The sequence below is a fragment of the Lactuca sativa genome, chromosome 5 (assembly GCF_002870075.4).
Source record: "Lactuca sativa cultivar Salinas chromosome 5, Lsat_Salinas_v11, whole genome shotgun sequence".
Classification (NCBI taxonomy): Eukaryota; Viridiplantae; Streptophyta; class Magnoliopsida; order Asterales; family Asteraceae; genus Lactuca; species Lactuca sativa.
In genome coordinates, this window is record NC_056627.2 from 200,952,111 (window position 1) to 200,965,036 (window position 12,926).

Sequence of the window (12,926 nt, forward strand, 5' to 3'; positions counted from 1 at the left end):
TATTTACCTGTGATAACAATCACACAAAAGGTTTTCTTATGCTTTTAAATATTGTGTTTACAATAAAAGATTACCAAATACTTCCAAAATGACTTAAAGTCATGTAAACTCTTTTTAAACACTATTAAAATCTTTTAAAATGTTTTATAAACTCTTTAAACTTATATTTGTCACAATCATGTTTATATGTGTATAGGCATATAAATAAGACTTAAAGGACTTAGGACTAATGAATTACCTTATTTCCTTTTCCTTTTTTGGATGTGGGCTTAAGGTGGAGTTATTTATCCGAAGGCCGTTTCCTTCTTAACTATATACATTATACATATATGAATATAAAAGGTTACTTCAGTCAGTATTATTACCTTTGTATCACGTCGAGCAAAGGGGTACATTCATGAGAGATCATGCTAATCAGATAGATCATATAAATTATAATAGGTATAATTTATGAAACAAACGAGAAATCTATTTTACTAGATAACTATACAGGGTTTAAACTACTTTGTTATGAAAATGATATAATTCAATCTTTACTTAAAACTAGATAGACAAAAAATGTGAGATACTATTTCACGACAGAGCAATATACTTGTTATGTCACGTTTTGTAACCAGAGTCTCCTGGAGGGAGAACGGGCATTGTGTGTATAGATCTATACGGGACTGACAATCCCACACCTCGCTGCTAGCTACAGTGGGACGTGTCGGTCTACGGGTGACAAATGTCACATCAGTTTCGATGCCAGAAGGTCGTCGTGTTTATTCTAGTCAATCAGCATGGTTACAACCACATCACATTTTAACCCTAATTAACCAGTTTAATAATAGGGTAGTTATTACACCAGTAGTGTATTTTTAAGAAATACTACCACACCAATCATTTTCCACAAACAAAACAGAAAACGTTCTTCTTATAATTTTATGGTGAGTTAAAATTATGTCATACTATGTTATAAGTACAATAACACTTAAACAGAACAGTTTTATGGGATTAAAACTACTTTTCAGTTGTAAAGTAGAAAATATAGGATTTTATGGAACGTAATCAATAACTTTCTTAAACTAAAGCAACCATGGATGAAACTAATACTTATGAACTCGCTAACTTAAATGTTGATCCTCTCTTTCAAAATAACTTGTATTTTCAGGGAATCCAGTAGACAGGTACACTCCCAGAGCTTTTGAGAAGACAGCATAGTACCGTGATGCGACTTTTGTCTTTTATTGTATCTACTTTTGATGTCAAATATTTAAGGTTTGAACACTTATGTAAAAACTTATACATTATTAATGCAATGGTTGTTGTACTTTGATTACCATAATGTATGTGTTTTGATACTTGACATGAAGTCACCCGCCCCGGACGTTTCCGCCGTTCTGGTTTGGGGGTGTGACATTCTATCAATGCCCAATTCCCAGAAGCTAATAGCTACAATTGGTTTAGAAGGTAAGTTTATCAATTATCCCTTTGCTACAAACATCATGTTGAACATGAGATACGGATCACGATCAGTCTCATTAGTTTTCCAACATTTGGTAAGGCGCCTTAGATGTCTAACTCTCAACACATAAGAGGAACAATCTCATCTTCACTACATAAGCCTCTTGTATAGTTCACACCATACCTGGAGATAACTTTTATAACTGCGTGGTTAAGGAATAGAATTTGACCATATCAAAGCATAGTACATCCTACACTTAAGTCCCATTATGTTTCTCAGGTGTAAAGGATAAAAAAACAATACCTTTTAATAAATTATCATTCATGATAGAGATCCATGAGATGATCTTGATGTGGGTCAGTTCAATACTAGTTATCTGACAAGTACCTATGTGTAACACCCGGACTTCCCGGTATATTGTTTATTTATTTATTTTGAGGACTATTAAGCTACTCGATGAGTCGGTGCTACAACTCGTCGAGTAGAGTCGTGATGTGCCATGTGGGATTAATGATCTACTCGATGAGTCCAAGAGCCGACTCATCGAGTAGACGATGTGAAGTGAAACCCTAAATCCCCGGGTTTAGGGCCTATTTAATGGCACATATAGACTCATTTGCGGCTCATCAGTTGCTTACCTTCACTGAGAGAAACCCTAATCACCCTTTGAGCTAATAAAGAGAGTGTATGAGCTAATATTGAGTATTTTGGTGCAACTTTGGAAGAGAAGAGAAGGATTTCAAGCAAGGAGCAAGAGGAGGTTGTTAGATCTGTTGTTATTCATCCAAGAACTCTTGTTAAAGGTATAAATTTTATACCTTTCTCATTTGTTTGGGTAGATCTCATATTAGGGCTTCCTTTCTATCTATTATTGGGACTTTGAGGGCATTGAGTCATATGGAGGTTTGGACTTCAGATCTGGACCTTGTGAGGTTCGTAGAATCCAAAAGTCCCTGCTTTATTCAAGATTAATAGAGCTCTTGAGTGAAAAACCATTATTAGAGCATGTTCTTGGCGTTGCAAGCCCAAAGTGTCATGCATGGACGTAAAGCTCGTGAGTTTACGTGATTAACAAGCCTTTAGAGTCTAGATCTAGAGTTTGGGAAGGTTCTCTACCTTGAAATCGTTTGAATGAGAAATGAGTTTGAATGGACTTGCCGATTCAATGAGCCGGCTCGACAAGTCAGTTAGGGTTTGTCTCGATGAACTGGCCATGCTATAGCTCGACGAGTTAGGGGTTAACTCGATAAGCTGGACCTTCACGAGACTTCTGAGTAACGAGTGGACTCGACGAGTCACAAGATTTCACTCAGCGAGTCAGGTCAAACCTGGTTTGTTGACTTGAGTTTGAATTTTGGGTTTGGTCAACATGAGTCAAGGAGACCATGGAGGGGTAAAAAGGTCTTTTACCCATCCCAAAAGTTAGAGAGAAAGAGAGAACAACCTATACTGTATTTGAGTATGAGTAGGGTATTAATTAGAGATAATTATCCTAGGTGTTAGGCGGAGGATAGTTCGAGATTTCCGAGTACAATACTTTTACTTGCCAGCTTACGAGGTGAGTCTTCTCACTATACTTACCATGAGTGGTACCTTCGTGTGATTGAGATGTTTATTGTGCTTACCTGTGTATCTTAATATTATGCATTATGTCTTTGTGATTTATGTTGAATATTGTTATTATGAGTTTACTGAGTTGGGACCGTAGGGTCCCACTGAGATACATTGACCAGAGGGTCTTATTGAGTTATAGCGTAGAGTGGCTAATGAGTTGTGTGTGGTATTTTAGGGAACTCACTAAGCTTTGTGCTTACCATGTTATGTGTTATGTGTTTCAGGTACTTCTAAGGATCACAGGAAGGCACCGGCTTGATTGTACACACACATCAAGAAGGGCCTCACTTGTGGCAAGTGCAGCAAGAGTCATGAGGGATCTTTCCGGGGCGGGATTTTCTACAAATGTCGCCAGGAAGGGCACATGGCGAAGGATTTCCCCAAGGGATTTGTTGTCTGTTTCCACTGCAATCAGACCGGCCATCGGAAGTCCGAGTGCCCTCAGCTTGTTCAGGGATCAGCCTAGGGTTCCGCTCTTGCTGCTTTGCGTGTTACTGATGTTCGACCGGTGAAGGACGAGGTTCCGAAGGCTCGTGGGAGAGCTTTTCAGCTGACAACGGAGGAGGTCCGCGCAACCCTAGATGTCGTGGTTGGTACATATTTCCTTAATTAGTTATTCTGAGATCTATTGTTCTTATTCTATGCTATATTTAGGTACATTTCTTGTGAGTTTTGTACATGCTTTAGTGTTATTTGACTCTGGTGCAAGTCGATCCTTCGTGTCTTTAGATTTTAGTCGTCACATTGGCATCTGACGTGAGGCGTTGAGTCGACCTCTGAGGGTTTCTATAGCAGATGACCATGCGGTTTTTGCTACCGAGGTATTCTAAGGGTGTGTGCTAGAAATTTTTGGTGTCGAGTTTTCGATTGACCTGGTACTGATCGCGATGGGTGATGTATGTGTCATCGTGGGCATGGACTGGTTGAGCCGCTTTGGAGCAGTGATCGACTGTGTGCATCAGTTGGTGACTATACAAGACCCTAGTGGAGGAGTGGTTACAGTGTATAACGAGGGTACCAGATCAGGGTAAGCTTTTTGCTCTGCTGGCAGGGTGAGGAAGAATTCACAATAGGGTTGTATGGGTTTCCTGGCGTACGTGATGGATTCACAGACTGTTTCAGAGAGGCCAAGTTCTATCTCTGATGTTGCGATAGTGTGCGAGTTTCCTGATGTTTTTCCCAAGGAGTTGTTGGGTGTGCCTCCCGAGAGGCATGTGACAACCCGAAATTTTCAAATGTACAAACCCTACAGTCAAGCACTTCCAATAAAAGTCAAATACATTTTTGATAATTGTTAGCCAATTTAAAGTTCGTTTTGGGTGTTTTAGTATTTATTCTTCAAACAAATGAATGAAAGGAAGTACCTTCTAGAGTCTTGGAGTAGCAAACCCAAACTTTTGGAGTTTGGGCCGTAAATTCCCTTGTGGCCGTAAACTCATGCTTAAGGCATGAGTTTACTCTTCATTCTCTCATTTTCCAGCTTCCTAACTCAAGAACTCCTAGTTTCTCTCTCAAGTATCATCGCACTCTTCTTCCAATCTTCCAAAATGTAAGTATTTTCTTTGTTTGATTTGTTGTTATAACCTTTCTCCTAGTTGTTATACTCCATTTCATCCATGAATTCCTCATTTTTACTTAGATCTTCAAGTGTTCTTCAAAACACCAAGAACACACACTAGTGTTCTTGGACCTTAAACACCCAATCAAGCTTCTAGATTGTAAGTAAACTCATCCTAGCTTGTTATACACTTGAAATGAACTTGTTTACACATAGAAAACACAATGAATCATAGGATCAAAGGTGTTTCCGGCCAAGGAATGTTCTTGGGCCGTAAACCTTAATAAATGGGGCAAAGTGAGCCCTAGTACCTTCTTGGCCTTGGATACTAGTCTATATTACTTCCTTGAAGTGTTTAGGACCTTAAACATCAAAAAGACCATGAACCCATAGAGTTTACGACCGTAAACCCATGAGGAATGGTCCATGGGCCGTGAACTCTATAAAGGGGTGATATTATGCCACCATGACTTCCTAAGGCTTGGACTTGAAGTGAGGAAGCTTCTTTATGACTTAGAGGGCCTCAAAACACAAAATGGTATCAATTACCATGATTTTACGGCTGTAAACTCATGGGGGAAATGACCATAGGCCATAAACTCCTTAAGGAGTGGTCCTTGGGCCATAAACTCAAATGCAAAGCCCTACACCCTTTAGATGCAACCCTAATGTACTCCTAGCACTTGAATCAAAATGTTATCCATGTTTCAGGGTGTCTTTACTTGATTAATTAGTTGTTAAGTGACTAATTTGATACATATATGTGTTATTATATGTTAATTAGGATCCGTGTGTGTGTTCAAGTCTCCACTTGATACTTAGCATCCTATACCATCCGTTCATTCAAACCACTCAGTACAGGTGAGTTCATACCTCTTAATTAACCTTTATTATGTTTTTAAATGCTTTTATGGGGGGAATACAAGTTGAGCTATACTAGTTATTACATCAATTTCATGTGATTAGTAACTAGCATACAAATGGATTTACTATGCTTTAAACTGTCTTGTCAACAAAACTGCTTTAAATGATTTTCGAACACTTTTACATGTTAAAATCTTTATAAAGCTTAGTTTAAATTTCCAAATCTTTAATTTCAAAACTCTTTAAAGTTATATACTGTCAAATCTTGTCCAATACATATATGGTTATATAAGTAAGGTTTGAAGGACTTAGGACTGATAATATGCTCTGTTTCCTGTTCCTTGTTTGGTTGTGGACTTAGAGTCCCCTATTGTTTGTCCGAGTGTAGTTTTATCCTTAGTTATATATCATGTGTATATGTATAGACATAAAAGATATCTGTCTTGTTTCAATACACTTGGCTATACAAACGATCTTACTAGTAAACTATAATAGGTATAGTTTAGTGATATACTACTTACTACTTCTAGTACAATGTAACATACAATGAGTCAGTTCATACATGAATCAATACATACTGTAAACAATACACTACACTATACAACTGAACATACTATAATGAGAGTCAGAGAGAACATACACTAATACATACTATTCATACACACTATATACTACACTAGAGAACTCACTATGATGAGGATCAGGAAAGACATACACTACACTATTACATACATATACACACTATGCAATAAATGTGAGGCACTACTTTGGGGCACAACATCTCTATCATGGCTTGTCTTGTATCCAGAGTCTCCTGAAGGGAGATCATGAATTCGTGTATAGATCTATACTGTACTGACTGTCCTACACCTTGCTTCTAGCTATAGTGGGACCTGCAGGTCTTTGGGTGATGAATGTCATAACATCTCGACGTCTTCGAGTGTCGTTTTTCACTAGGTCGATCAAGTATGGTTACAAATTACATCACATTATACCTTAATTAACAATTGGTTTAAGGTAGCTAGTACAATAGTAGCGATAATATCATTATAGTACAATACTTCATTATTTTCCCTTTACATCTACTTTGTGATCTCCTCACATAAAGAGTAATATAGAAACTTTATTTTCTAATAATAGTCACATTTGGGAAAGATACGCACTTTTACAATGAACAAACATACCTTACACTTGATGCCTTAGTAGAAGGCTGCTTTTAATGGAAAACATAGGGTTTTATAGGAAATACAAACAGTCGCTACAAACATTTTATGTACTCTTACATTCAAACACTTACAAACATTTTTCATTCAAAACATGACACGAAATACTTATGGACTCACCAGCTTTAATGCTGATAAAATCTTTCAAAATAACTTGTATTCTCAGGTCATCAGTAGACAGGTACCGATGCTAGCTTTTGAGAAGATGGAGCATTTACAAGACTCATCTTTTATTTTGATTCATATTTTTTTGGTTTCTATAAACTGTACAGAACACACTTGTATTAAAATACGTTATTAATGCAATGGATGATGTTGTTTGCTTGTTTACTATATTTCTGTGTTGTGATACTATACATGATGTCCTCCGCCCCAGAATGTTTCCGCCGTTCTTGGTTTTGGGGTGTGACAAGGCAAGTGGAGTTTTGGATTGATTTGGTTCCGGGAGCGGCACCTATCGCCAAGGCACCTTATCACCTAGCGCCACCAAAGATGCAGGAGTTATCCTCACAGCTTCAGGAGCTGCTGGGGAAGGGATTTATTCAACCGAGTAACTCACCGTGGGGAGCGCCAATCCTTTTTGTCAAGTCACACCAGATGTGCATTGATTAGCAGGATTTGAACAAGTTGACGGTCAAGAACCATTATCCACTTCCGAGGATCGATGATTTATTCGATCAGCTGTAGGAGGAATCTTGGTTTTCCAAGATTCATTTTAGATCCAGATATCACCAGATGAGAGTATGCGAGGAGGGTATTCAGAAGACGACCTTTAGAACTCGTTATGGGCATTAGGAGTTCGTGGTGATGCCTTTCGGGCTCACCAACACACCGGCATCATTCATGGATCTCATGAACTGGGTGTTCAGGCCTATGTTGGACCAATCGATGATCATATTCATCGACGATATCTTAGTGTATTCGAGATCCAGAGAGCAGCATGAGGATCATCTGTGGCAGGTTCTTGGGGTTTTGAGGTCGGAGAGGCTGTATGCCAAATTCTCCGAGTGTGATTTCTGGTTACGAGAGGTCTAGTTCCTGGGATATCTCGTTAATCAGAATGGGATATTGGTCAATCTGGCCAAGATTGAGGTGGTTATGCGGTGGGAGGTGCCAAGATCCCCTTCCCAGATTAGGAGTTTTTTGGGATTAGCCAGCTACTATCGGAGATTTATCAGGGATTTCTCCAAGATTGCGGTTCCTCTCACCAGATTGACCTGGAAGGGCGTTACTTTTGTTTGGGGGCCTGAGCAGCAGGCATCATTCGAGACTCTTCGCCAGAGATTTTGCGAAGCTCTGATGTTCGCCCTTCCAGAGGGAGTGGAGGACTTTATGGTCAATTATGATGCGTCTATCTCAGGGATGGGTGCAATGTTGATGCAGAGGGGTCACGTGATAGCATATGTGTCGAGGCAGCTGAAGCCTAACGAGAAAAGGTATCCCACCCACGATTTGGAGTTAGGGGTGGTAGTGTTCGCCCTCAAGATTTGGCGCCACTATCTTTATGGTGTTCAGTGTATGATAGACACGGACCACAAGAGCCTGAAGTATCTCATGGATCAGCCCAACCTAAATATGAGACAGAGGAGGTAGTTGGATGTGGTGAAAGACTATGGCAGTGAGATCTTGTACCATCCGGGCAAGGCTAATATGGTAGACGACACCCTAAGTTAAAGAGTAGAGGGTGATCCGATCCGAGATGTGTGTATGAGGATGATAGTGATGACTCCAGTCTTAGGTACCATTCAAGACGGCCAGGTGGAGGCCATGAGACTGGAGAACCGCAAGAGGGAGTGGGTGATTGGGCAGGTGTCTGAGTTTACGAAGGATAGTCAAAGGCTTATGAATTTCCGAGGGCGGATTTGGGTGCCTATACTGGCGGAGCTCGCCGTATTCTGATGGAGGAGGCGCATAGATCGAGATTCTCAATCCATCCAGGAGCCACTAAGATGTACTTGGACCTGAAGAGAGATTATTGGTGGCCCTGTATGAAGAGGGACGGGGCTTGGGTAGTCAAGAGGTGCTTGACCTATCTTCGGGTTAAGGCCGAGCACCAGCATCCTCATGGAAAGTTGCAGCTACTATAGGTTCCCCAGTGGAAGTGGGAACATATTTCCATGGATTATATCACCAAATTGTCGAGGACCGCGCGAGGTGTCAACGCGATTTGGGTGATTGTGGACCGGTTGACGAAGAGCAATCATGTCCGAGTTTAATTGGGATCCGAAGTCCGAGATGCGAGAGAAGTATCCAGAGTTATTTCCAGATCATGACTTTGAGGGCGAAGTCTGATTCTAGTGAGGGAGAATTGTAACATCCGGACTTCTATGTATATTGTTTAATTATTTATTTTGTAGACTATTGAGCTACTCGAGGAGTTGGTGCTACAACTCGTCGAGTAGAGTTGTGATGTGTCATGTGGGATTAATTATCTACTCGACGAGTCTAAGAGCCAACTCGTCGAGTAGACGCTGTGAAGAGAAACCCTAAATCCCCGGGTTTAGGGCCTATTTAAGGGCACTTATAGCCTCATTTACAACTCATCAGTTGCTTGAGTTCACCGAGAGAAACCCTAATCGCCTTTTGAGCTAATAGAGAGAGTGTGTGAGCTAATATTGAGTATTTTGGTGTAACTTTGGAAGATAAGAGAAGGATTTCAAGCAAGAAGCAAGAGGAGGTTCTTAGATCTGTTGTTATTCATCCAAGAGCTCCTGTTCAAGGTATAAAGTTTATACCTTTCTCATTTGTTTGGGTAGATCTCATATTAGGGCTTCCTTTCTATCTATTATTGGGAATTTGAGGGTATTGAGTCATATGGAGGTTTGGATTTCAGATCTGGACCTTGTGAGCTCCCTTGAATCCAAAAGTACCTGCTTTATTCAGCCTTAATAGAGGTCTTTCGTGAAAAACCCTTATTAGAGCATGTTCTTGGCGTTTCAAGCCCAAAGTGTCATGCATGGACGTAAAGCTCGTGACTTTATGTGATTAACGAGCCTTTAGAATCTAGATCTAGAGTTTGGGAAGGTTCTCTGCCGTAAAATCGTCTGAATGAGAAATGAGTCTAAATGGACTTGCCCAGTCGATGAGCCGGCTCGATGAGTTAGTTAGGGTCTGTCCCGATGAACTGGCCACACTATAGCTTCGCGAGTTAGGGGTTAAATCGACGTGCTGGACCTTCACGAGAGTTCTAAAGAACGAGTGGACTTGACGAGTCACAAGAGTCCCCTCGGCGAGTCATGTCAAACCTGGTCTATTGAATCGAGTTTGACTTCTGTTGACTTTAGGGTTTGGTCAGCATGAGTCAAGGAGACCATGGAGAGGTAAAAAGGTCTTTTACCCAGTCCAATAGTTAGAGAGAAAGAGAGAACAACCTATGGTGTATTTGAGTATGAGTACGATATTAATTAGAGATAATTATCATGTGTGTTAGGCGGAGGATAGTTCGAGATTTCTTAGTACAATACTTTTACTTGCCAGCTTACGAGGTGAGTCTTCTCACTATACTTACCATGAGTGGTACCTTTGTGTGATTGAGATGTTTATTGTGCTTACCTGTGAATCTTAATATTCTGCACTATGTCTTTGTGATTTATGTTAAATATTGTTATTATGAGTTTACTGAGTTGGGACCGGAGGGTCCTACTGAGACACATTGATCGGAGGGTCTTATTGAGTTATAGGCTAGAGTGGCTAATGAGTTGTGTGTGGTATTTTTGGGAACTCACTAAGATTTATGCTTACCGTGTTATGTGTTATGTGTTTTAGGTACATCTAAGGATCACGGGAAGGCGCCTGCTTGATTGTACACACACGTCAGCGAATGAGTTATGATTTGAAGGATCTTGGAGTTTTGATATATGAACATTTTTTGATGTAAGATTCGATAATTTGACATTGTGACATTTGCTGATTTTATTATTGAGATAAATGTGTTTTTAAATTGAAAATTTTGGTTTGAAAATTTACGTCTTTACACTATGAAACTTGGTTACAACCACTTTCCGACATTCATCTAGTGAGAATCAACCAAGCTAATTCATGTTAGTCTTACTTTATAATTGCTCCCACAATTATAACTGACTATGAACTTTTAGAATAATAACATTATTCATGGATTAAACATGTTAATATAGAGCACACCAAGTATTAGTATGATGACTATATCCCAATATATCATAACATTATCTAATAGTTGTTATAATGTTCCAATATCCAAATACTAAATCCAAATCAAAAACTCTTTTCTAGAATAACAGTCTTATAGTTGAAGTGTGACCATTCATACTTAGCTCAAAAGAATGACTTGATCAATGGATATGAAAAAATTTAATTTGTGTAAATTATGTGAATACTATTATCTCCATACTTAACTTTACTCTAAGTATAGTTAAATTTCTTGGAGAATATGATTGGTGTTCTTTTATGACATAGAGTCTCTTAGCTTGATTAAGTGTACTCTCGAAGTCACAAATATTTCTATGTGATCCTTGAATGGCAAAGATCAACAATTTTTTCAATGATCTCATTCATCCAACCATATTTGAATTCAACTTCTAAAGTAGAGTATTCTTATTTTTTTAGTAGATTGTGTCATTATGTTTTGCTTGGACCTCATTTCAACAAAACTTACTCTTCATTCCTTAATGAAGTCAAAATCCAGTGATAATTCATAATTATTTGTATCTGTTTAGAAATTAACATCTTGTGTAGCTCTTTCCATAAAGATCCTTTCTAAATTGATTGTCTCATGTACATTCTCTTAGTTCGTCTAAAGTACTCTTAGAATACTCTCTTAGTTATCCAGTGACTTAATCATGTATTCAATTAGTATCATATGGCTTGCTTATAGCATGATCAAATACCATGTCCTATGCATACTATGACGAAAATGATGAATTCATTTTCCAAGCAAATAGAATATAAATCATTTCATCTAGTTCAAGCCTATAAGTTATGTACCTTTGAGGCTAGCTCAAAATGGTGCGATGAGACAATGCCAAGAATTCTCCAATAGAATCTTATGTATTGATCCCTTTCAAGATATTGCCAATATATGTATAAGGACATGAAACTTTTAACTTTCATTTTATCTATCCCTTATAGATTTCACATTCCAAGAATATATCTTCTTCTTCCTAAGTCTTTCACTTTAGAAATACTCTCCAAGTCATGCTGAAAATGACCTTGCTTAGTCAGAATGTGATTTCAAATGATTAAGTATGTCTCATTCATACAGTATTAGGAATTTCACTATGATCCCACTAGTTCTTAGTAAACACACATGTTCTATTCATTTTGATATAAAAAATACCTTGTGGCTTTACATTAAAATTTTGATTGCAACATTGAGATGTTTTATTTATATCCACAAGTAGATCTCAAGCTCTACACATTTTGTTAGGATAACATGGATTAAGAAAACATCCAGGCTAATCTATATAGCTATCTTCTAGTAGATGTCTATTAGGAAAAGCAGTCTTTCTTTAAATCTATTTACTATATCTCATATTAAGAATATGAATTTACAGTAAATAATATCCTTGTTGATCTAATCATAACAACTTGTGAAAAAGGTTTGATCATAGTCATTTTCATGAGTATGATGAGGACCACAGTCAATGACATGAGTATGAGAAAATCCTATTACTACAAGTCTTTCTTTATAATGTGTATGGTTATCCATGCAAAGTATTCTTGCTAGAAGAATTATTTATTCCTTCTAGCCTTGCTATAGGGAGAAAATTTTACATCAAGCACTTCAATTATCATACATGGATTACATCTCATGTTCATGACTCTAAGTCATTTATTAAATTTGAGATCTGACATAGCATCTTGGTACTTGATGGATTTTCCAGAAACTATTAATAAAAGTTCATTAATGAGATATTCCATAATTCTCAAGTCATAGATGATTTCTACTATTAATGCGATCAATTTGTGCTTATGAATAGCTAATATTCAAGTTTCACAATCCTTGTTAAAACTAGTGTCAACTATTACTACATAAGGTTATGGTTCTTGAGTTGCTTCAAGTTCCATGTACCTCCCACTTGTTTTGTCATTAGAAGCTTGCTTTCTACTAACTTAGCTTTCACAAGAATAAGAGAACATATTCTTGGTGGGTTTGCATATGATAATTTAAGCCACATTTAGAGTATTATATAAATATGTATTTAGTAGATTTTGGGTTTAGAAGTTTTAGTCCAACATCGACTTCAAA